The sequence below is a fragment of the Leptodactylus fuscus genome, chromosome 4, assembly GCF_031893055.1.
Source record: "Leptodactylus fuscus isolate aLepFus1 chromosome 4, aLepFus1.hap2, whole genome shotgun sequence".
Classification (NCBI taxonomy): Eukaryota; Metazoa; Chordata; class Amphibia; order Anura; family Leptodactylidae; genus Leptodactylus; species Leptodactylus fuscus.
In genome coordinates, this window is record NC_134268.1 from 91,370,137 (window position 1) to 91,397,306 (window position 27,170).

Sequence of the window (27,170 nt, forward strand, 5' to 3'; positions counted from 1 at the left end):
CCCAATATATTCTTTGAATTCCCAGTCAGAAACTGGCACTATATGGCAGTAGCAAGAAATGAGGGTATTTGTATTCCCAATATACTCTTTGAATTCCCAGTCAGACAATGGCACTGTATACCAGTAGTAAAAATTGTGGGTGCACGTAACCCCAATATATTCTTTGAATTACCAGTCAGAAACTGGCACTATATGGCAGTAGCAAGAAATGAGGGTATTTATAACCCCAATATATTCTTTGAATTCCCAGTCAGACAATGGCACTGTATACCAGTAGTAAAAATTGTGGGTGCACGTAACCCCAATATATTCTTTGAATTCCCAGTCAGAAACTGGCACTATATGGCAGTAGCAAGAAATGAGGGTATTTGTATTCCCAATATATTCTTTGAATTCCCAGTCAGACAATGGCACTGTATACCAGTAGTAAAAATTGTGGGTGCACGTAACCCCAATATATTCTTTGAATTACCAGTCAGAAACTGGCACTATATGGCAGTAGCAAGAAATGAGGGTATTTATAACCCCAATATATTCTTTGAATTCCCAGTCAGACAATGGCACTGTATACCAGTAGTAAAAATTGTGGGTGCACGTAACCCCAATATATTCTTTGAATTCCCAGTCAGACACTGGCACTATATGGCAGTAGCAAGAAATGAGGGTATTTGTATTCCCAATATACTCTTTGAATTCCCAGTCAGACAATGGCACTGTATACCAGTAGTAAAAATTGTGGGTGCACGTAACCCCAATATATTCTTTGAATTACCAGTCAGAAACTGGCACTATATGGCAGTAGCAAGAAATGAGGGTATTTATAACCCCAATATATTCTTTGAATTCCCAGTCAGACAATGGCACTGTATACCAGTAGTAAAAATTGTGGGTGCACGTAACCCCAATATATTCTTTGAATTACCAGTCAGAAACTGGCACTATATGGCAGTAGCAAGAAATGAGGGTATTTGTATTCCCAATATACTCTTTGAATTCCCAGTCAGACAATGGCACTGTATACCAGTAGTAAAAATTGTGGGTGCACGTAACCCCAATATATTCTTTGAATTACCAGTCAGAAACTGGCACTATATGGCAGTAGCAAGAAATGAGGGTATTTATAACCCCAATATATTCTTTGAATTCCCAGTCAGACAATGGCACTGTATACCAGTAGTAAAAATTGTGGGTGCACGTAACCCCAATATATTCTTTGAATTCCCAGTCAGAAACTGGCACTATATGGCAGTAGCAAGAAATGAGGGTATTTGTATTCCCAATATACTCTTTGAATTCCCAGTCAGACAATGGCACTGTATACCAGTAGTAAAAATTGTGGGTGCACGTAACCCCAATATATTCTTTGAATTACCAGTCAGAAACTGGCACTATATGGCAGTAGCAAGAAATGAGGGTATTTGTATTCCCAATATACTCTTTGAATTCCCAGTCAGACAATGGCACTGTATACCAGTAGTAAAAATTGTGGGTGCACGTAACCCCAATATATTCTTTGAATTACCAGTCAGAAACTGGCACTATATGGCAGTAGCAAGAAATGAGGGTATTTATAACCCCAATATATTCTTTGAATTCCCAGTCAGACAATGGCACTGTATACCAGTAGTAAAAATTGTGGGTGCACGTAACCCCAATATATTCTTTGAATTCCCAGTCAGAAACTGGCACTATATGGCAGTAGCAAGAAATGAGGGTATTTGTATTCCCAATATACTCTTTGAATTCCCAGTCAGACAATGGCACTGTATACCAGTAGTAAAAATTGTGGGTGCACGTAACCCCAATATATTCTTTGAATTACCAGTCAGAAACTGGCACTATATGGCAGTAGCAAGAAATGAGGGTATTTGTATTCCCAATATATTCTTTGAATTCCCAGTCAGACAATGGCACTGTATACCAGTAGTAAAAATTGTGGGTGTATATAGCCCCAATTCTATTGCTAGGGGACTTGCAGGGTATTTCTGGGGTGAAGGTGGGGGGGCACACCGTTGGAACGGGTATCGGGGTATATATCGGGTATACGGGAATACACTGACAGTGTATTCCATTCAGGATCCTGGGAAAGCTGGGTTGCGGCGATTGAGCCCGTCAGTGCCACGTTACACTGACAAGCTTCTCCCTGGAATTTAGCTCTTACAAGAGCTGTTGGTTGTCTTCTCCTTCCTATCCTAGCCTGTCCCTGCCTACCCAGAATCTAAGCCCTAGCTAGCTGGACGGAAACCTCCGTCCTCGGTGAATTGCAAGCTCAGAATGACGCGAAGCTGGGCGGCGCTGTTCTTTTAAATTAGAGGTCACATGTTTTCGGCAGCCAATGGGTTTTGCCTACTTTTTTCAACGTCACCGGTGTCGTAGTTCCTGTCCCACCTACCCTGCGCTGTTATTGGAGCAAAAAAGGCGCCAGGGAAGGTGGGAGGGGAATCGAGTAATGGCGCACTTTACCACGCGGTGTTCGATTCGATTCGAACATGCCGAACAGCCTAATATCCGATCGAACATGAGTTCGATAGAACACTGTTCGCTCATCTCTACTTGTAACATTATGTTATAAAAAATTTTTTTGTTATGACACCATTCTAATTTGTGTATTCTTACTTACCTGATGCAGTTCTACAAGAGATGTATTTGTAAACAAATCCGGTCCTTGATGCGTTTGGAATGGGTCCGCTGGTCTACTGACAAGTGCAGCTCAACATATTAAAGTGGATGCTGTTGCCTTGATTCTTGAAATCGCAATTCAACCAATGATGATCCGGAATGGAGGTCACGTGTTTAGCTCCTCCCTCTGAGCATGCACTATACGGAACAGCGGTACACAATCTGCCATCTTTAGTGTGGGCATCAAGGAGGTCGGATTACCCATCTATGATTCCTTGCAAAAGTCACATGATTGGAAGATCAGCAAATTATCCTTTATATTTTCCTGGACTTGGTACAGATAAGAACTCATGGACTGTGTCAATTCCTTTATTTGGAGCCACAATATCGGCCCATGTTTTTGAGATCCGTTTCTATTTATGGAGCAATTGCGGGTTAGAGATATGTGTTTTGCTCACTTTGAGATGTTTTAAGCATATTCACCGTCTGTCTTAAATGTTTCTTATGTGTCTTCCACATATTTATATAGCTTTATACAGAAGTTAGTCTGAATACTTCCTCAATTTACGGTTGCTCTGTTTTGTGGTTTATGATGTTGACATATATACTTAGCAGTGTCTTTGTTTTTAATGTGTCAGTGATGTTTATAGGAGGGGTTTTAGTCCTTGTTAATACCTGCCCAGTAGTTTACATCATCACTTTATTTAACTCAGGTGTGTATGCAGGGTTATAAGGACCCACCTCTCCTCAGTAGCGTACAGACTTCGAAGAAGGATTAACATCCGAAACGCGTCAGTCTGACGCCCCCCCCCCCCTCCCCTTTTTTCCTATTTTTCATGTGTAGTGCTGACTTTTAAGGCTGTTAAAATAAAGGAGAAGTTTTTTATTCAACAAACTCCATTGCTTCGCTGGATGTTTCTTTCGTTGGATTTTTCTATGTAACTCTGCACCGAGAGAATTTTCTTCATCCGAGCGGAATCCTCCAAGGAGGCATATGAGGAACTACAAGCATCAGGAGAACGTATAGGCTGAGTATAAACAATTCCTTTTCCCCCTTTTCCCCAGTATTTTGATCTTATCCTAGAGTTCATTCCAAAAAACGTGTAGCCACGACAGGATGCCGGTGCAGTGCATACAGTGCACCGGCATCCAGTCGCGGCATTCTGCTCCTGAGTAGGCCCAAATGAATGGGCCTAGACGGGAGGGAGTGTTGCACTGCGGATATCCTTGGCTGATTCAGCTGCGGAATCCGTGTCAAGAAAGGGCATGTCACTTCTTTTTTCCGTGTGCAGGAACAAACTGCTCATGGAAAAAGGGACCCCTTGAATGCAATAGGAGGTGTTTTTTTTAGCTAAATTTTGACGCGGATTCCGTGTCATAATCCGAACCAAGAAACCCCATCTGAAACCAGCCTAAGTAATATTACAGACAGTGGGCAATCCTAATGGGCAAATGCTTAAAGGGTAATCCTAATGCTGAATGAGCCATTTGCCTTCCATCTAAAAGAGTGGCCGCAATCCCAGATGATGCAACAGCCAAGGCAATATCATTGTTTAAGCCAATTTCTGCAAGCAGCAAAATTAATTAAAAATGTTTTACCAGAACCTCCTGGTGCAGCTAGAAAAGTAGTCCCCCATTTCCACTGGAAATCTGAGCCATAATTGCCAAAATTCACAGCTTTGTGCACAAAGAAATCTATGGAACCCCCAAATCTATGGCCCGGAGGCCTGTGAAAAATACTGTAGTGTGCAAGCAGCCACTAAGGATACCAGATGTGTTTTGTCAGTGCATGTCATGTGTGTACATGCGTGTGATCCATGTGTATGTATGTGTGTGTGCATACACGTGTATGGTCCGTGTATATGTATGCGTGTGTGTGCACGCGTGTGATCCATGTGTGTGTATGCGCGCATGTGATCCATTCATCCTTGCGGTAGTTGTGTGTGAGTACGTATGTGCTCTGTTCATCTGTGTGCGTAGTATGCATTCATCTGAGTGTGTTTGCTTGCGTGTGTGGTCCTTGCGTGTGTGCGTGTGTGTGTATGTGTGTGTGTGGTGTGCATGTGGTATTTATGGGGTGGTGTTGTGGTATTTATGGGGTGGTGTTTGTGTTGTGTGTGTCTAGAGTGGTCTGGTGTTTGTGTGTTGTTGTATTTGTGGATTAGTGTATGTGTACTGTCTGTGTGATGTTTATATGGTGTTTGTGAGATGTTTGTGTGTTGTGTGTGGTGGTGCAGCCCCTTTAGCAGCGACTCTTTGGCGCTGTCACTTTAATCTGTCCCTGTCAGTCACAACTGTTATTTTTCCCTCAGCACTTTTGCTTTCACTTTTCCCCATTATATGTATAGAGCCTAACTTTGGGGGCCCCAATCTCATGACCGGGGGATGCTAGCGAGATGTAACGTGCGCAGTATTCTGCTCCTGTGGGTGGAGAAGGGGCGTGCCAAATTTCACCTAAATCGGGTGAGAGCTGTGGATTTGTATAGAGCAGACTACTACAGATTTTGAGTTTTACATATATAGACTAGAGGGAGGACGGCTTCGCACGGGTATATTACATTTTATGTTTGTGTAGTGGCCCCATAAGAAATGTCCAATTTTGCACTGGTGTATTTTGTATGTGGTTAGTGTGTATGTCCATAAGCGTCATGTGATTATGTGTATCTCATTTTGGATATCAGTGAAAAACCTGTGATCAGTTGTTATGGATACCTGGAGTAAAGCTGTATCTAATCCTTCCCCGTGTAGTACTGTGTTTAGACGCAAGTATCTAATCCTTGTTGGTGTGGTACTGTGTGCAGATGCACATATCTAATCCTCCGGCGTGTGGTACTGTGTGCAGATGTGTGCATCTAATCCTCCCCCATGTGGTATTGTGTGAAGAGGCACGTATCTAATCCTCCGGTAATTGAACCTGTGTGCAGACGTGCATATCTAATATTATGGCATATGGCACTATGTGCAGACGCGCGTATCTAATCCTCTGGCGTGTGGTACTGTGTGCAAACAGGTGTATCTAATCCTCCGGCGTGTGGTACTGTGTGCTGAGACGCGTATCTAATTATCTGGCATGTGGTACTGTGTGCAGAGGCATGTATCTAATCCTTCAAAGTGTGGTACTGTGTTCAGACGCAGGTCATTTCGCCTCGCGATTCAGCCTGAAGACACTCCCTCCTCCCATCTAGGCCCATTTATTGAGCCTAATCTGTAGCAGAGTGCATGACTGGAGGCCAGTGCAGTGCACCGGCATTCACTTGCGGCTACCCGATTTTTGGGCCGGAACCTGAGGCGGCCTCCGCCTCAGGTTCTGGACCAAAAAACCCCGTGTGAACTTAGCCTTATACCTATAGGGAAACTGCAGGTGTTTCTGTAGATATAAGTGACATGCTGCAATTTCCAACACCACAACAGTTTTGGAAATTGCAGTGTGTCCGCCGTGTGTGTTTTTCTGCAATGTGTGGATGGGATTGCACTCACTGCGTTCAGTAATGCATTCGGGGAGTCCGCATGGGGACCCTCCCAAACAGACTACCGAACGCATTAGCAAGCGGTGTGCAGTGAAAGCACACATAGACTATAATGGGGTCCATGTGCTTTCCGTGCGGTGTCCGCATAGAACATGCGGACAGAAAAGTACTTTACAATCTACTTTCCTGTCCACATGACTCATGCGGACACCACGTGGAAAGCACACGGACCCCATTATAGTCTATGGGGTCCGCGTACTTTCACTGCACACCGCTTGCTAATGCGTTTGGTAATCCGTTCGGGGGGAAGGGGGAGGGGGTTCCCATGCAGACTCCCCAAACAGATCACCGAACGCAGATGTGAACCAGGCCTTATACATATACCATATATACTCACACATATACAATACAATATACATATACAATACTATAACACATATACATTTATATACATTCATATACCATATAAGTCATATATATACTTGTATGAATACTATATATACACACACACACATATATACATACACATTATTATAGCATACAGTATATACTCACACATACCTGTATACAAACATACAGTACTCACACAGTATACAAGTCACATACTTTACACAAATGTACATATATACATATTAAACATACAGATTTTACAAAAAGAGTTTACTCACCTATTCCAGCAGTAGTGAACTCAGCAGACGGCTCCTGTCCTCCCCACACGCTGCGATGTAAGAGGACTCAGTGTGAGGGGGAGGGGGAGGAAGTGCGTGCGTGCGTGCAGCAGGGGATACCTCACAGGAGAGCAGCAAAGCAGCTGCAGGTAAGTGAAGGGAGCGACCGTTAGCTGATGCTGAAGAAAGACACGTTGTCCTCCGATGTGTACAGCATCAGCTAATGGGGGCCCCTGTGTGTGAAGGCAGATGCATTGGCCAGGTGCCCGGTTGGGGCCCCTGGCCATCCCGATCGGGCCCTGACCAATGCATCTGCATTGGTAAAAATCAAAACTTTAAGTCACGGATTCCCCGGTACACCGGTGGACCAGTCCGAGCCTGTATATAACCCATGTGATCAGGGAGCAAGACCTCTGCTCTGCTAGTGTTAGCTGCTCTTTGCTCTTTTACGTCAGGTATTATCATGCGTAACCGGTGTGTTCATACATTATGACCTATATTTTGCAATGTCATCTGTGTTACTTCTGTTGTCAGGTATTTATGAAGCTTGAAACTTGTGCTGTCATTCTGGTCTCAGCTATTATACTGAGAAACTATAGGAAGATAAGATCATAAGTCTTAAGTTTTAATATCTCCTTTAAAATAACTATATAGTTGATACTAGAGATGAGCAAACAGCATTCGATCGAATAGCTATTCGATCGAATATCAGGCTATTCGAGATATTCAATTCCAATCGAATACCACGCGGCAAACGCAGTAAAAATTTGTATCCCCTCCCACCTTCCCTGGTGCTTCTTTTGCACCAATAACTGTGCAGGAGAGGTGGAACAGGAACTACAACAACGTAGGCATTGAAAAAAAATGGAAAAGCCATTGGCTGCCGAAATCAGGTGACCTCCGATTTATAAGAATAGTGGCCGCCATGTTCGTCTCATTTGTGGCTTGGAGAGATAGGGACAGAGATCTGCTGAGGGATTAGCTTCTGCTAGGCAGGAAATCTGAAGAACAACAACAACTCTTTTCAGAGCTATACTGCAGGGAGAGGAGTCCATATACGCTCAATCCAGCTTTCCACGGTGTGTACCCCCAAACACCTAAGTGGAGTACACAGCATTTCAGTCAGGCTATATATGCTCAATCCAGCTTTCCACGGTGTGTGCCCCAGGCTATATACGCTCAATATAGAAAAAGAAAAAGAAACATAGCACGTAAGAGTCAGACAAAACAGTATATCTAGCAAAGTGCATATGACTCTAGATCAATGACCCCGTAATGTCAAACATGTCCTGACCGAAAAATATCCAATACAAACAAAAAAAATGGACTCAAAGAGTCCAATAGATCAAGACATTCAACATATGAGAAAATATATTTTATTATTGAAAATCTCTAAAATACACATAGCTATGAAAAATACACACATAGAGACCAATGGTATACTGTAAAAAACAGGGCAGCCCAACAGAGGCAACCTATAGCACAATCACCATAGAAGACTGATAAAAGCATATAATCAATATCCTACATATATTGTACACATATGTATAAGGAATCGGGATCAAAAGACCCCCACAATAAGGATAGCTGAAAAGAATGTTGTAGGGAAGAAAAATCCACCTGAACATATGTTCGTCACAATAGAGCAGCTGTTGCTATGCAAAAATACTATCCATGTGAAAGCGGCTCAGTGAGAGATGTATTGAGATATAAAGTCCCTATAAAAATATGTCCATAATCCCAAGACAGTTTAGCTATATGCTAGTATAGGGCCCCAATGTATGGGTGTATGGGTGGGCTTCACCCATACATTGGGGCCCTATACTAGCACCTCGTTCATCACCTAGCCATGGGTAAGTTATACTGATAAACACATGTAGTTAGGACATGTGTTGGAGACTGAGGGATAGCTAAGCTGTCTTGGGATTATGGACATATTTTTATAGGGACTTTATATCTCAATACATCTCTCACTGAGCCGCTTTCACATGGATAGTATTTTTGCATAGCAACAGCTGCTCTATTGTGACGAACATATGTTCAGGTGGATTTTTCTTCCCTACAACATTCTTTTCAGCTATCCTTATTGTGGGGGTCTTTTGATCCCGATTCCTTATACATATGTGTACAATATATGTAGGATATTGATTATATGCTTTTATCAGTCTTCTATGGTGATTGTGCTATAGGTTGCCTCTGTTGGGCTGCCCTGTTTTTTACAGTATACCATTGGTCTCTATGTGTGTATTTTTCATAGCTATGTGTATTTTAGAGATTTTCAATAATAAAATATATTTTCTCATATGTTGAATGTCTTGATCTATTGGACTCTTTGAGTCCATTTTTTTTGTTTGTATTATATACGCTCAATACAGCTTTCCACGTTGTGTGCCCCAAACCCTAAGTGGGATACACAGCAATTCAGTCAGGCTATATATGCTCAATCCAGCTTTCCATGGTGTGTGCCCCAAACCCTAAGTGGGATACACAGCAATTCAGTCAGGCTATATATGCTCAATCCAGCTTTCCATGGTGTGTGCACCCAAAACCTAAGTGGGATACACAGCAATTCAGTCAGGCTATATACGCTCAATCCAGCTTTCCACGGTGTGTACCCCCCAAAACCTAAGTGGGATACACAGCAATTCAGTCAGGCTATATACGCTCAATCCAGCTTTCCACGGTGTGTACCCCCAAACACCTAAGTGGGATACACAGCAATTCAGTCAGGCTATATATGCTCAATACAGCTTTCCACGGTGTGTGCCCCAAACCCTAAGTGGGATACACAGCAATTCAGTCAGGCTATATATGCTCAATACAGCTTTCCACGGTGTGTGCCCCAAGCCCTAAGTGGGATACACAGCAATTCAGTCAGGCTATATATGCTCGATCCAGCTTTCCACGGTGTGTGCACCCAAAACCTAAGTGGGATTCACAGCAATTCAGTCAGGCTATATACACTCAATCCAGCTTTCCACGGTGTGTGCCCACAAAACCTAAGTGGGATACACAGCAGCTTTCCTCGGTATATACCCCCAAAAACCCTAGTGGTATACAGAAAATCTGTGTATAGTATATATACGCTGAATCCAGCTTTCCTGGTTGTATTCCACTCCCAAATAAAAGTGATATACAGCTAAATATAAAATAACATCTCTGTTTATGGGCTGAAGCTGAATGGTGGGCCTGACACTGGATATGCTGCTGCAAGTGACAACTACAAAAGAGGGGTAAAAGAATTAATCCTGGGGTGGCACGGCTGAATTGGCACTAATGGGCACAAAATAACATCTCTGTTTACTTGCTGAAGCAAAAGAATGGGGCATAAACTTAAAATGCAGGGGCCCCAATCTATCTCTAACTCAAGAGAGCATAGACACGCAGGTTCTGTCATGCAATTACAAGTAGAAGAGTGGCTCTGCAAGTGAAATTTGGGGTTCATTGAGTATACTCTATGCCACCAAAAAGACTAACTGCGGGGCGTACTTGCACCCCCTCGCCAAACTCACCCAAGCCTCCACTCACCCCAAGGGCCACAGGTCCAACTTCTACACCCAATATGTGTAAAGCGCAGAGGGATCAGAGAGGACAGGGCTGTGGATGGCCAGGTACTCACGCAACATGTGCCTATACTTTTCCCTCCTGATGACACTAGGCCCCTCAGTGGCGGTAGTTTGGCCAGGGATGGGGAGCATTACCGTGTCCCAGACCTTGGAGAGTGTTCCCCTGGTGGTTGTGGACTGGATGGCAGTTGTTAGCCTCTTGGAGGAAATCTCCCCTCTGCCGCCAACGAGGGTTTACGGAAACATTTCCATCATATTCTGCACCAGTTGCTTGTGGCAATCATTCATGCGATTTTTCCTCTCCCCTACCAGAACAAAGAACAAGATTTTTTTCTTATACCGGGGGTTAAGGATTGCAAAAATCCAGTATTATTTGCTCTTCATGATGTGAACTATGCCTTTTTCTCTGGAAAAGCAACCCAACATGAAGTCAGCCATGTGTGCAAGTGTGTTACTTGGCATGACTTTGCTGCCCCCAACTGGAAGGGTGACTCTCCATTTACTCCATTTTCTACTCCCCTTCACACCATCCGTGCTGAAGCAATGGGATGCACTGAACTTCCCCTCATGCCTCGTGTGGGACAGTGACATCAAATGCCACTTCATCCCCTTCGTCTTCCTCCATCAGCCAACGGTGCGAAAATGTTTACGAAAATAGCTGCACTTTCACCAGTAAATCAGGCACAATGGTGTAGATTTCAAAGAACCTTTGCACCAACAAGTTAAAAACGTGGGCAATGTGTGGACCGTGTTTGAGTCTTGCAAGCTCCAGATCAGCTACCAGGTTCTGGCCATTATCATATACGCGAACATGCCTGGGCTCAGGTGCAGCAGGGAAAACCACATTGCCGTCGCATCGAGGATGGCATCCCTGACCTCGGGGGAAGTGTGTTTTCTGTCAGCCAAGCTGATGAGCTTCAGCATGACCTGCTGAAGTCTCCACACCCCAGCACTGAAGCATTTACAGGTTGCAGGTGTAGTTGAGATTGCAGCGCAGGAGTAGACTTTCAGAGAGGCCCTGCCAGGAAATTTGGGCTGGGAGAGGAGATAGGCCCACCCCAGTTTGCACCCCGGGCCCATCCTCAACTACATTCACTCCAACGCCAACATCTCTAGGGACAGCAGTTTTGAGATGAGGTAGTTGAAGGCTTGGGCATGTGGAGAGGTTGCGCTGTACTTCTGCCTGCAATGAAACGCCTGGGACATGGGGAGTTGCTGGGAAGAGGTGCATGATGGTGCAGGCAAAAGGAGCAGAGGCAGGAAAAGGGGCAGATGAGGGTGAACTCCCCAAAGTGTCAGAGGCAGATGTGGAGGTGTCCAGGCTGGTGGTCTGGACTGCAGCTCCAGTTCTGGAAACAGTGGAAGAGGCAGTGTCAGCAACGCCGGCCGATGATTGTCCTGCATTTGCGCTCTCCCACTGAGACCAGTGCTTGCATTACAAATGACGGCGCATGGCTGAGGTGCTCAGGTTGCTTTTCTCAGAGCCCTTATTTAGTTTTGAGTTGCACAGTTTTGTCACATACAGATCTCACCATCATCTGATTCTTCCTCCTTTAACACATTTTCCTAAACCTAATAAAGAGGGAATTTTATTGTCCTAAAACTCAAGACAAAAGTTTTCCAGGTCACCATATTTATTGAATGTCTGTAATAGGATTGGCAGAAAGGTAGAAGGGATCTCAAAAGATCTTCTACAGCTGCAAGCTGTAAGAGCTACATGATTCTTTAATTTCTATTGCAGGTCTCTGAGAATATAGCTCAGGCTAGGTTCACACTTGCGCCTGCTCTCTGCTGGGGGTTTCTGTTCCCCATTCTGCTTGAAAAATGTGGAGAGAAAAGCTTCAACCTACGCATTTCTCTCTGAATTTTTCGTCATTTTTGGACGGAAACTAGGTGGAAACCTGGTGGACCCCATTATAGTCTATGAGTTTCCGTGAGTAACCACTTTTTTAAGTGTATTAGATTTCCGTTCGGGTGGGGGATCCTCAAGCAGAGCCCCCAAATGGAAACCCAAACACAGATGTGAACCTAGAATTAGCCAACTACCATAAGGTTTGCAAGATAATTCTCCAGAGTAGATTCTAGAAAGCCTACTGAATTACAGGGCAGAATTGTCTAGGATGGTTCCTTATATGACACTAAGTTTTTATGGTAGCTTTCACTGTATTAGGGGCTTCTCTAAATCCTGAAGTGATTACACCTCATCATATACGGTACCACTTCTCTGGCACATGTCAGGGCAATAGCCATGTGTTTCTACACCCATCCTTCCTTCACTAACATGGAACATCTGGAACATTCTAGTGAAGTAGTCTGTTTCCAGAACAAATTGGGATAGAATAGAAGTAATGAGGGGAATAATGAAGCCAGGCTCCCAGGACGACCAGCAAGGCGTCTTCTACTATCGTGAAAGGATGCACTTAAGTTAATCGGAATTTCCACCAGACAGACATCAGATATGATGAATTTATTACAAGACTTTTCTTGGAAAAAAAGTTCCTCACCATTGAAAAAGGCAAAAAACATGCAACAAGTGAAGATGCATCAAGGATGTAGCATACCTGAACACGTTTCTAATGGAGAAGGTAGAAATGGTAACCATCCAACCAGTTACAGCATTTGTATAGCCATAAATCTTCATAGCCTCTATACTCTTACCTGATACATACCTACATATGCTTGTATATCATCGGTTCTATGGCTTTGTGTTCTGCTTTGCTTCCATGCCGAGTGTCTACAATAATTGCTGTGGTCATAGTTGGTGATTTGTATATATGATCTCTGCTATATTTATTGCTACATGTAATATTATTATGTACATGCATAAGTTGTGATATTCTACCGATCTGCTTAGTGGGGAGTAGGGTAGTGACCTACATCGCCCTTTTTCAATGGTTTTAATGGATTTCTGTTTGTCCTGTGAATTATTTAATTACAATATTAGTATTTTTTTTATTTATTTTTTATTGCTTAGGATTACTTTTATAGGTACTTCTGTTTTATGTGTTTATAGTTTGGGTGTTTCATATGCGGGGATGGCCTACATGTTTAACTTTGTCTTTGTTTATGTTTGCAACGACAAGAATGCTTGTTCCATATACTGCAATACAGCTGTGTATGGCAAAATGCCTATGTAACTATTTAGGCTAGCTTTAGGCAAGCTCCAATATATATATATATCTCTATGACAGTCCTGGGAGCTTTCACAAGGATCCTGGCTGTCATGAAGATAAAATGGCTCCCACGATCTATGGTGCCGAAACTGCCCCATAATGTGAAATGGATATAGATAGGGTTAATGCCTACAGATCTAGTGGAATTTGTCATCCACTCTGCTTCTGAGAAGGTGCCATATTTACTTGTAAGAAGTGACTTTATCTGTACTAGTTCCCCTGTTATGTTTATTTCATCTTAATTTTTCGTTTTATTTTTGGAATTTTAAAGTTCAAGATTTTTTATTGCAAATTATTATGCCATACTATTGGCTTAAAATGGTCATCCCAGAGTAAAATAATATTGCAAGGCGTTCACACTACCGTTTGTTAGCAACAGTGTCCGTGGCTATTGTCCATATAAGATTTTAACAACGGACACTAGCTGGTCCGTTTGTAATTTCCATTAATTTCATTGGGATTAATTAATTAATTGGGATTTTATCTTGTGTCCTTTAGTGTCTGTTTATGTCCTTTAGTGTCTGTTTACAACCATGTCCTTTTTTTCAAGCGGACAAAAAAATCCTACATGCTGGACTTTTCTGTCTGTTTGAAAAAACGGACAGCAAGTGTCCATAATTTTTTTTAACATTGAGGTCTATGGGCAAGAGATATATAACGGACAGTAACTGATAGCCATCAGTTACAGTCTGTTATTTTGTGTCCATTTATTTTCTGCACATGCACAGAAAGCATAAACAGCAAAAAAAAAAACAAAAAAAAAAACGGACAGTATAAAAAACGGACACTAACTGATGTTAACTTTTACTAATGTGTCCAATTTTTATATCTGATCCATTTGATGGATCAGTTAAGAAAACGGACACATTAACATCAGTTAATGTCTGTTATGAAGGTGTCCGTTTTTTTTTTTTAATGGACACCTTCATAACGGAATCCAACGGTAGTGTGAACCCTACCTAACTTGAGAGGTTGTTGTATAAGGGAAAATATAACAGTCTGCTATAAATAAGAAAACCCAGTTTTTGGAAGAGGAAGCCTCGTTTAAATATTATTAAATAAATACATAGTTAAACTTATGTATAGATTTTAACTATGCTTAGCTAACTTATGGGGTTGAAGAAAAATGTAATATAATCTGTGCAAAATTCACTTAGCAGCAGATCATTTACGTTTAAAAGAGAAAAGCAAGAGAGAAAAAGAATAGGTGCACATTGCTTCTATATTCCTGCGGCATCCGTAGCAGCTGCCTAATGACACATGTATCATTATATCCTGAAGTAGTTGCAGGGCATAAAACAGACTTGATTACACTACAGACAATTGTTTCACAATAATTCTGGGCTATTTTTCATTAGCCGTCTTTCCTTACAGCAATGTAGGGGATCATTTTTTAAAATGGAAAAGAAATATAAAATACTACACCTCTCATAGATTCTCTTACAGTCTGGGATTTTTAATAATTCATCATGTGAAACATCTTAAGCAAAATTTTGTTTTTGTTTTTTTTTTTCCAGGCAAAACCTGAAAGGAGATAAATGGAAATAACTTGTGTTATATACACTGTGCATTAATGCAAATAATTGGTCCATTTGTTGTTATTGTAAATTTATACATTGCACTTAACTTTCTAGTCCACGGGCTATTGTTATTTTTCTGCACAGAAGAAAGGGAAAATGATGACAGAAAGTGGATTAATGCTGGCGTGTGCACTTATCTGAATTTCTCTGATACTACAACTACAATTCCTATTATTCTGTACAATGATCAAACAGCTTAATAATTAGGAAAATCCCGGACATTCCCCTGGCAACAAGGTGGTAACCAGTAATAAATTAAATCACATGTTGCTTTAAGACCTAGTTGTTCCCAAGTACAAACCCTTTATAGACAGATTGATCCATTGTTCTCACAGTTCATTGACACATTGCCCTGAGACAAATAACATAATATACAGAGCCTAATGCAGTAAAGCATGGCCCTAAATGGTGTGGACATGCCTGTAAATATAATGACAAAGGATCACCCATATCGGGCAATGTCTGTGTCTTTAATATCGCTTAACTACGTTTCTTTAGACTATCTGTAATAGATTTAGCTTTATACAAAATATCTGACATTTCAGTAAATTGATTTAAAAATCATATATTTCTAAAAGAAGACATTCAGTCTTGAGTTTATATCCTGAAAATAGCTGTATTTCTTTGTGTCCAACTGTTAAAGAAGGCAGCATGTAACTTGTGTGTTATCACAATATATAGATTAACTTTATTCAATGCTTTAGTATTGAGTGTGAACGTTTAATAAGATGTTATGCAGCAGGTTTGATACAAAGAAGAACCGTAACTAGGATTAATACATTCGGTATGAGTGGAGGGAAAGCGATACAGAAAACTTTGGAATGCCTTAAGCCAAGAGACAGTAATGGTTGATAATATGGCAGCATTTTTAAAAAAGGCTAAACTAAATTATTATATTACAAATAGTAATAAGTGTAAGAACATAGTACTGTGCTAAAGTTTTATGCAGATGTGGAAAATTGCTGCAAATTAAAGGGGTTGTCCCATCTCAAGGATCCTTTCTATCCTGGTAGCTTATGTAAATATATTTTCCTAAATATATTGCTTTAGAAATTTTGCTTTGTTTGCCTGGTATGTGACCTTATTCCTCCCATTGTTTACTCTGTATTGCTATAACCAGGAACCTGGGAGATAGGACAAGTGACCTCAGTTACTCAGTTCCGGCAGAACAATCCGTTCAGTTAATTGCGGTTTGCTGATAAAGTTGAGTTTGCTATCTCTCTATGTAGACACACAGATAACACTAAATCCGTTGTGTACAAGAATCTGCAATATTATCTCATCTGTATAAGTGTTGTGAGACTTCTCTGGCCATTTAGCAAGAGGGAGGGGGAGGGAGGAGAAATACAGGAAGTGAGAAGAGGAGACACTGCAGGCAGCCTGGAGAAAGACTGAGATGGGAAAACCCCTTTAAGAATGCTTTAAAAAAAATAGTATTATTAGTAGTTTGTTTTTGTCCATTAACAAAATAAAATGAATAAACAAAATAATATAAATCAAACCGATTTTTTTGTGTGACCCTCCTTTAAAACAGCATCAATTCTTCTAGGTACACTGGCACACAGCTTTTCAAGGAACTTGGTAGGGAGGTTGTAGAACTAACCACAGATCTGTGGATTTTGGTTTGCTCTCTTCATGTAATCCAAGACATAATTGATGATGTTGAGATTTATGGAATTGATGAGTGGTTTTTGAAGATGTTTCTCAGAATCAAGCCGGTGAGTACCCAGGAAGGGAATGTACCACAATAAAATGCCCTTTATTTTATTTCCTTCAGAAAAAAAAAGATGTAGAGTATACTGTTTTACAGATAAAGACATAATGGCATGCCAATAATCTTACCAGATGTCCTAAATATTTCTATCACCTAAGAAAGTGTTTTAATAATTTCCAAAAAGTTCAGTAGCCATTATATCAAAGAGTACTTGCAGTAATGGACAGTGGCAAAAAACTGGATCTTTTCTCTGCAAAAAAATTCTAAATCAAAAATCAAAACTCCTTATTTAGACTGTAACAATATATGTAGCATTTGCGTCAGATACCTTGAATTAGTCCTTCCTCCAGTTACAATAAGTCTTAGAACTGGGCATAAGAGTACAGAAGGTTCTGTGCCTTGGACACTATTCAGATGATAGCCAACAAATGATATATTTTATCATAGATGTATCATACATGATTATATAGTTATCATCATCTTAAGTGTTGGTACAGAATGGATGCGTGCAATCTTTTGTAGAGCGGGTGTATTTTATATAATGTGTGAACATTAAACTTAATGCAAGGTTGTATGTATGGTACCATGGAGTAAAAGTCCTTGTCTGCATTGTGCGCCATGACATTTTGTTAAACACCTTCCAGGTTTTGTTAATAGAATTTGTCAGAAGTGACCTCTTAATATTAATGCATTGAATTATGGAGGATGAGTAGCACACAAACCCTTGTCACCTCAAATGTTAATAATGTAATTTCATATAGACTAATTATTCAGAAAAAGATAACCAAACCGTAAATCAGCTTTGCTTAATGCAGGCTACTGACATTCAGGTTTTAGAAACACATTTCTGCCCTATTGTTAAATTAAATATGATTTTATACTACAGAGGATATAACTTATACTGTGTAGTCAACATTATCTTTTCCACTGAATCCGCCACATTGAATCATACAATACATGTGGACGGCACTTTTATACATAATTATAAATAAGAAATTGAACAGATATGGTCACTTGTAGAAGTCTGAACATGGACATCATAGATGGACCACTAATGACCTAAATTTTTCAAATGCTTTCAATGACTGGCACAATAGAAAATGTTACACTCTAAGGCGCCATGTGATGTTTTATAGTTTGTACAAAATTCCTACACATTGTGAAAAAAATACACACAGTGGACACGATGCGGTTTACAAAACCGTTGTGTTTTTAGAAATCTTAGCTTGTCTATTAAACCTATGGAAATGCTGGCAGTTTTCCTATAGGTATAATGAAAGCAGAAAGTCACTTTCTGTGAAAAGTGCTGCAGGAAAAAACGAGTTGCGTTGCCACTAGAGATGAGCGAGTACTATTCGAAATGGCAGTTTCGAATAGCATGTACCCACAGGAATGAATGGATGCAGCCGGCACGCAGGGGGTTAAGCGGCAGGACGCCAGCCCCATCTGCGTGCCGGCTGGCTCCATTCATTGCTATGGGTGCGTGCTATTCGAAACTGCTGTTTCAAATAGTACTCGCTCATCTCTAGTTGACACTTTTTTTTTTTTTACTGTGGCCCGTTACATAGGGCCTTAGTCTATGAGAATTTATTGAGAATAAAGTGTTTAGATAAAATTGTCCCATTATACATTTAGGTTTAGTCTTGAAAAATAATAAAAGTTTAAATCATAATCTGAAAATGCTGATGCTGCTACAGGTAAAGGGTTTAGTATTTTGTGTCACCCTCAACGCTTTATCTGAAGTCTGTCAGTAACTTGGTTATAAACCTAATTACAGAATCCTGTATAGGTGATTCTACGGTTTCCAAATAAGAGTCTTTTATTCAGCTTTGGAGAGTTCCAACCATTCTCCTCCAGTGGTCACATATGTACAGCTTCGGTGACTATGCGATTACACAAGTAAGTACATGAACAAATTATGTGTATTTAAGGAGTTACAAAATACAATGGGCATCTCTTTTTACTTCTCCACTATCACCATATACAAATACGTGTGAAAATGCTGTCTGTGTGTGTTAATTTTCTGAGAAATTCTATGAGGGAGAAATCTGTAGTTTCATGAAACCTTTGTCTCCAGCAATTGCACTTGAACTATTGGAGAACTCAGATTTTTATCATCAGGATCATTCCAGGCACCATGAAGACACAAAAGAGAGTTGGATCAGGTGGGTAGGCAAGGTTGTACATCCCCAGGAGTTAGATGGGGTAAGTTGTAGAGGATGATGCTTATTCTTGATTGGCAGCATCTTATGACCCCTCCTCACACATGACATGGCTAACTCTCCATGAAGCTTGCAGTCTTATAAAGAGGACCTTTTATCACCTCCACCAACCCCAGTTCTTAGCATATGTTAATAGGGCCTGCACTACTGAATCCAGCACATGAATTTTTGTTATCTAGATTACACCATTTCTTATCAATGCAGTTAGTTTTGGTGCCAGATATGCTTCCTAGTCTCTGTACTGTTAGATGGGCATTGGCAGGCAGGAAAGATGAGTTTCAGAATAGGACAGAGTCAGAGCTCAGAATCACACCCCTTGCCTGCCCCTGCCTAACACTGTCCATCTGACAGTACAAAGCCTAAAGATCATATGAGTCACCAAAACCAACTTCACTCATCTCACTAGGGAATGGTGAGATCTAGAGACAAAAATACCAAAATGTGCTGGAGTCAGTTCAGCAGCACCTGTTAACAAGAGAGGGATTGGCAGAGGTGGTGAAAGGTTCTCTTTAAAGATGGTGGTTGTTCATGGGCCGCATGGAACCTAGATGCCTACCCGCAATGCTCGTCTTATAAAATGCCATTGTCTCAGCCTCATGTGACATAAAAAAATAATGACAGAAAAATATGTAAAAGAAAAGTTGGATAAATGGGATATATTTTAACAAGTTCTCTGTGGTTTACACTTGGCATGTCTATTGGAAAGCAATGTGCTAGTTCCTTTGTTACGCTCTGCATATGACATAGTAGTGGCAGTGATGGGACTGTTGGGGTTCACTGCATTCACATCTGTTTTCAAGGCACATTCAGTATTAATATAGTGTTATATATGGGATAATAACGGGATAGCTGAACCTTTCATATAAAAAAGGGGAGTTTATTTGATCTTAATGGATTAATATAAAATTAGCTCAGGCATTTATTATTACTATAAAACCTCTCTCTAGGATGTAATTGGTTTGCACTACCGAATATACATGGAAATTCAACATATTTTATAGCAAGATGCATAATGATTTTAAAGAACTATACAGTATAGTATATGCCTGTAAGTAATTACATGATAAAACATTAGCATGGCAGCTCTTACTAAACAAAGAGCTGTAAGTACTGACATGTCATTTCAATAGCATTTTCTTGCATCCATGTTAAAGCCTGAGAAAATTTCTGGCGTATTTTGAGGTTAACCTCAAAGCTTGTTGGAATCAAGTTTTGACAGATTCCGGTAAAAGGAAATCCTTTTTCCTAAATCACTTAAATGAAACATATTTGTTCAGAATCTGAACTCAGATAATGTTCCCATTGTAACCCAAGTAACATCCTACATATCTTCTTTAATTTGTTCTAGGACTTTATTGTTCCTAAGGAATATAACTAGATCTTAGAGGGTTTGCTCATATTCATACAATGAAGTTACAGTCACTGCTTATGAGTCTGTACATGTAGATGGGAGTTTCTCTAGAAATATTTATAACATGCTAAACATTCCACATTTTAATAAAACAATATGGTATTGTGACATTTGGAATTTAATTATTCTTAGCAATTAATTTATCAAAGAATCTGAGATAAACAGGTGTGGTAGCAATAATGACAAGCTATTATTGAAATACTTCAGGTAATTTTCTGACTATATTAAGTCATGGCTTATTGCTAAAATATGCTATCACGTACCGATCTGTGAAGGTCCAATTGCTCACACAATAATTAAAGGAAACAGTCACATTAAAAAACAGTCTAATATGCAAGCAGTATGTTGAGCAGATTGATTAATAGTCTAAAGTAAAGAGCCAAATGAGTTAGCAATACTAAGTGTCCAAAGATGCTTTGCACTCATTGTGATATTGTAGGTGCAAGTCAACGAGTGTAATCGACGATCATATAAAAGAAGAGGACAACAGTCCATTAAAATGTCTAATAAACGTGTGGCTTATTCATAATATATTTATGGCATATAATTGGGACTCTCTGATCAGTCTTATTAGATTGAAAACATTCTTCTATATGAACGATACGAAGGACTGCCTGCTAAAAGATGCCTACAGACAGCAGGACTCTTTACTTGCCTTTATGCATCTATTGGATCTTCATTCTGAAGTTCTTCCAGACAAGGCAGCAAATAATCTATGAGCCCGCAAAACCCACTTTTTTCCCCAGATGCAGACTACAGAAAAGTTTATGATAATATGTACCAGACATGGTGGGACACTGGAGAACCACTAAGTCACCAATTAAACAGCTCTTCTTCCCTTCTATATGATGATAATTATTATATACCAAAGAGGGGAACTACAATGACCTCTAATGTACCACCTGGATTAAAAATTACATAGAGAGGCTATAATAGTAGAAATCCTTAAAGTGAGCAAAACAATTAGCAGCTACATATAGATATCCTAATCCCGATTGTGTTTTCAACCACTGATATAGATAGCACTACTTCCTCTTTCATATGACACCAAAAGGAAGTTTCTACGTTTTATAGTTCCAGAGATATAACTGAAGGACCCTCCTCTACCCTCATTTTCTCTACACTGTACACGACCCAGTACTCCAAGTCCCTACTCCACACATATAGTTACTACATGAGAGGCAGAGACAGCTCTCAATATAGAAGCAAAGGAAAGTATAAAGAAATGTAGGTTTTCACAAAATTAACAAAATTTGTTAATAAACAATTTTTAACATAATCAATAGAGATGAGCGAACACTAAAATGTTCGAGGTTCGAAATTCGATTCGAACAGCCGCTCACTGTTCGAGTGTTCGAATGGGTTTCGAACCCCATTATAGTCTATGGGGAACATAAACTCGTTAAGGGGGAAACCCAAATCCGTGTCTGGAGGGTCACCAAGTCCACTATGACACCCCAGGAAATGATACCAACACCCTGGAATGACACTGGGACAGCAGGGGAAGCATGTCTGGGGGCATAAAAGTCACTTTATTTCATGGAAATCCCTGTCAGTTTGCGATTTTCGCAAGCTAACTTTTCCCCATAGAAATGCATTGGCCAGTGCTGATTGGCCAGAGTACGGAACTCGACCAATCAGCGCTGGCTCTGCTGGAGGAGGCGGAGTCTAAGATCGCTCCACACCAGTCTCCATTCAGGTCCGACCTTAGACTCCGCCTCCTCCGGCAGAGCTAGCGCTGATTGGCCGAAGGCTGGCCAATGCATTCCTATGCGAATGCAGAGACTTAGCAGTGCTGAGCCAGTTCTGCTCAACTACACATCTGATGCACACTCGGCACTGCTACATCAGATGTAGCAATCTGATGTAGCAGAGCCGAGGGTGCACTAGAACCCCTGTGCAAACTCAGTTCACGCTAATAGAATGCATTGGCCAGCGCTGATTGGACAGAGTACGGAACTCAACCAACCAGCGCTGGCTCTGCTGGAGGAGGCGGAGTCTAAGATCGCTCCACACCAGTCTCCATTCAGGTCCGACCTTAGACTCCGCCTCCTCCAGCAGAGCCAGCGCTGATTGGCTGAATTCCGTACTCTGGCCAATCAGTGCTGGCCAATGCATTCTATTGGCGTGATGAAGCAGTGCTGAATGTGTGTTTTTAGCTCAACTACACCGGTGGAGTAGTTGAGCTAAGCACACAGATTCAGCTCTGCTTCAATCAGCGCTGGCCAATGCATTCTATTAGCTTGATGAAGCAGAGTGTGCACAAGGGTTCAAGCGCACCCTCGGCTCTGATGTAGCAGAGCCGAGGGTGCACAAGGGTTCAAGTGCACCCTCGGCTCTGATGTAGCAGAGCCGAGGCTGCACAAGGGTTCAAGCGCACCCTCGGCTCTGATGTAGCAGAGCCGAGGGTGCACAAGGGTTCAAGTGCACCCTCGGCTCTGATGTGCTTAGCTGAACTACTCCACCGGTGTAGTTGAGCTAAACACACACATTCAGCACTGCTTCATCACGCCAATAGAATGCATTGGCCAGCACTGATTGGCCAGAGTACGGAATTCGGCCAATCAGCGCTGGCAAATGCATCCCTATGGGAAAAAGTTTATCTCACAAAAATCACAATTACACACCCGATAGAGCCCCAAAAAGTTATTTTTAATAACATTCCCCCCTAAATAAAGGTTATCCCTAGCTATCCCTGCCTGTACAGCTATCCCTGTCTCATAGTCACAAAGTTCACATTCTCATATGACCCGGATTTGAAATCCACTATTCGTCTAAAATGGAGGTCACCTGATTTCGGCAGCCAATGACTTTTTCCAATTTTTTTCAATGCCCCCGGTGTCGTAGTTCCTGTCCCACCTCCCCTGCGCTGTTATTGGTGCAAAAAAGGCGCCAGGGAAAGTGGGAGTGGAATCGAATTTTGGCGCACTTTACCACGCGGTGTTCGATTCGATTCGAACATGGCGAACACCCTGATATCCGATCGAACATGTGTTCGATAGAACACTGTTCACTCATCTCTAGTAATCAATTAATAAGTTCATTAATGGCACAAAATCAAACTACCAGAAAATCAAAATTTGTCCGAAAGTTTAGTCACGCTTTAACATCCACTTATGCTTAATTACATCATTTTCTATAGACACATATGCCTCTAATAAAAAGGTCATACCTAGAGATGAGGGAACTTATACATTACAAAAGGCCTTCTATGGCTCACTAAGTCTCTTATAAATGTTCCTTAGGGCAGTTGGAACTTTCCTTAGGACTGTGTAGTGACCTATACAGAGGAATATATACACTATATCGCTATATACATTCTATAGCTGAAAAAAGAAGAAATTAAAAAAAACAAAATGAGAAAAACATTAATAAACAATACAAGTATCATATTTATTCATCCTGGTCCAATGTTGCCTCCTCCCAAGGCCAGCCGATGTATATCAATAACAATTACTATATTTCTTACGCCAATCAACTCTAGTAACTAGAGATGAGCGAACACTAAAATGTTCGCGGTTCGAAATCCGATTCGAGTAGCCCCTCATTGTTCGACTACTCGAATCGAATATTGAACCCTATTATAGTCTATGGGGGGAAAATGCTCGTTTCAGGGGTAGGCAACATTCGATCAAATTATACTAACAAAGTCCACGAGTGAGGGTTGGGCTGGATCCTCCAAGAAGTCTTCTCCGTGCAGCGTCCCCGCGGCATCTTCCGGCTCTGAATTCACTCTGCCAGGCATCGGGCCTGGGCAGAGCCGACTGTGCATGTCCGCACTACAAGCGGGCATGCGCAGTCGGCTCTGCCTAGGCCCGATACCTGGCAGAGTGAATTCAGAGCCGGAAGACGCCGCGGGGAAGCTGCACGGAGAAGATTTCTAAAGGTAGGAGAAGAAGCAGCGTTGATTGGCCGACTGTATAGCATTCGGCCAATCAATGCTGGTTCTGCATCAAACCTTTCCATTCGAATAGCGAGTGGTACTCGATCGAGTACGAGTATTTCGAATACTGTAGTATTCAATCGAATACCTAACTCAATCGAATACTACTCGCTCATCTCTACTAGTAACCCCTTTTTGGCAAATTAAGCCCTGAGATGTACCAGAATGTGGCTTATTTCTGGGTCTCTGCACACCCACTATGGGGGTCCTAGCACTCGAGGTTTAACTGCTATCATGCTATCTCCTTGGGCAATCAGCAATTTCATCACTTGGAATCTCTAATTGTAGGAGACCTAGGGAAGGGTCAGTAGTACTGGGTGAATCAGCTCGCAAAAAAAACGAATTAGTCTGAAATATTCAAATTGTTTAACAATTTGATATTTGTCTCGGGTGAACTAAAATGGCTGCCATGACATGATTTGTAGTAAATTATTATATTTTGTGGTCTCTTCAGATCCCAGAGTACAATATGATTGGGCCCAAGAAAGGTGTAAAAAATAAAAAACATTAATACTCACCTTCCCTCACTTCTGAAGAGACACAAGTGTATAATAATTTCACATCCAGTTCTATCAGAATAAGCCTGGACCAAACCAGAGGATCACTTCATCAAAACACCAGATGAAACAAATCTTTATGGGTTCTTTCATCCTTACTGCTGAATAATTCTCACTGCCTCTACCCAGGCACAGTGGGTTGTGCAAGAGGTGGTATATAGCAGCCCTAACTAATATAGAAAAAAGTTACAGATGTCACAATATAGCAATGCAATTAAATTATTGTTTCTTTCATAACCTTTTTTTTTTTTTTTAAATTAAATTTAAAAAGCATTAAAACACAGGGGCGTAACTTGAGAGGGTGCAGAGGGTGTAGTCACACCAGGGCCCAGGACACTTAGAGGGTCCATAAGTGATGGCATCAGTATTGAGATTGCAGCTTCCATCTGGCACATAATCCAAGAAGACCCACACCCATTACCTTAACCACACTAAGGTTGAGTAAACTCCTTAGCACCTGTAACTATCACTATCAAGAGTTCACTGGAGGGATGAGGTAGAGCGCCCCGAAGAAAAGATTGCACTGGGGCCCACAAGACTTTAGTTATGCCACTGTCAAAACATGAAAGACTAAATAAATTTGGTATCACTGTGATCGTACTGATCTGCAAAATATAGGTAACAAGTCATTTTTAATGACTTTTAAACACTGTAAAAATAAAACCCTGTTCCCAATGACTGATTTTATCCTCTGTTTCCCAATACATTGCGTAGAATATTAAATGATGTCATAGGGAAGTAAAATTTGTCCAAAAATAAATAAACCCTATTGTGGCTCTATGAATGGGAAAATAGATAAGGTATGGCTCTTGGCAGATGAAGATTAAAGGGATCCTATCATTGGATACTCTTTTTTTTTTTCCTGACTAACACTTAGGAATAGCCTTAAGAATGGCTATTCTTTTCCTACTTTTAGATGTCTTTTCTGCTCCGCCATTCGGTAGAAATCAGGATTTTCTTCGGTATGCAAATGAGTTATCTCGCAGCACTGGGGGCAGTCCCCAGCACTCAAACAGCACTGGGGGTGTCCCCAATGCTGCGAGAGAAATCTCCAGTGATGTCTCTATCTTCTTCTGGAATGCCTTCTCCCTGTGTTTTCTTCCATCCTGGATTTTAATCTTCTAGGCATGCACAGTATTTCGAATACCGTAGTATTCGATTGAATGCCTTCTAGATCGAATACTACTCCAGCAGGTAACACGTCCAATTTACTTACCGATCCACCAGTATTATGGGGCATAATACTGTATGCAGGAACCACTATGGGACATAATAGTGTGTGCAGGGGTCACTATGGAGCATAATACTGTGTGTGGGGGCCACTATGGGGCATAATACTGTGTGTAGGGGCCACTATGGGGCATAATAATGTGTGTAGGGGCCACTATGGGAAAACATACTGTGTGTAGGGGCTACTATGGGGCATAATACTGTGTGTAGGGGCCACTATGGAGCATAATACTGTGTGAAGGTGTTAGGATTGTGCAGTAACTGCGGCCATGATATGGGCGTCGCCGCCTGTTCCTATGCACAGTCCAGGGTTGCAGGGGTTAACCTGCCTTGCAACAGCCGGGTGTGGTCGAGTCTTTGATGGACATATATGTCGACCAATAGACGCTCGGATTGGGCAGCTGGGCTATTTGCTGGTGACCGCCCCTTGCCTATATAAGGGGGCTGGTCTGGACGCCCGGCGCTCTATGATCGCATTCCAAACCCGAAATGATGTGTGTGTGTATGTGTGTATGTATGTTTGGGTTCCAGCCTGTAAACATTGCCCTAGTTAGCAAAAGACCCCTGAGATAGCAATGCCACTGTTTGTCAGGCAGCATGCTGCCCTGTATGTGTGTGTTTGTGGTAAAACTCTGTAGGGTCAGCTAGCAGTAATTCCCAGACAGGGTGACTGGGAGTGGGCTTGGCAGTAGTTGCCTGGGTGGTTGGGTGGAACTACCACACACAGGGTTACTTGGTCTCTGGCTAGTCCTGGAGTTCAGGCTAGCCAGTTTATTTATTTGTGCGGCTGCTCTGACTGCATGCCTCTGTGAACGTTAACAGAGCGGACCTGGTCATTTAATTTAGCTGGCAGTGACAGGAACTGTTAGTCTGTATTCACACCAGGTTGGTTGCAGTAATGGCCCAGAGGGCTCCATAGGGTTTTATTTGTTTATTTTTTTTAATAAACCCTGCTGACCATAACAGCAGGGGCCACTATGGGGCAAAATACTGTGTGTAGGGGCCACTATGGGGCATAAT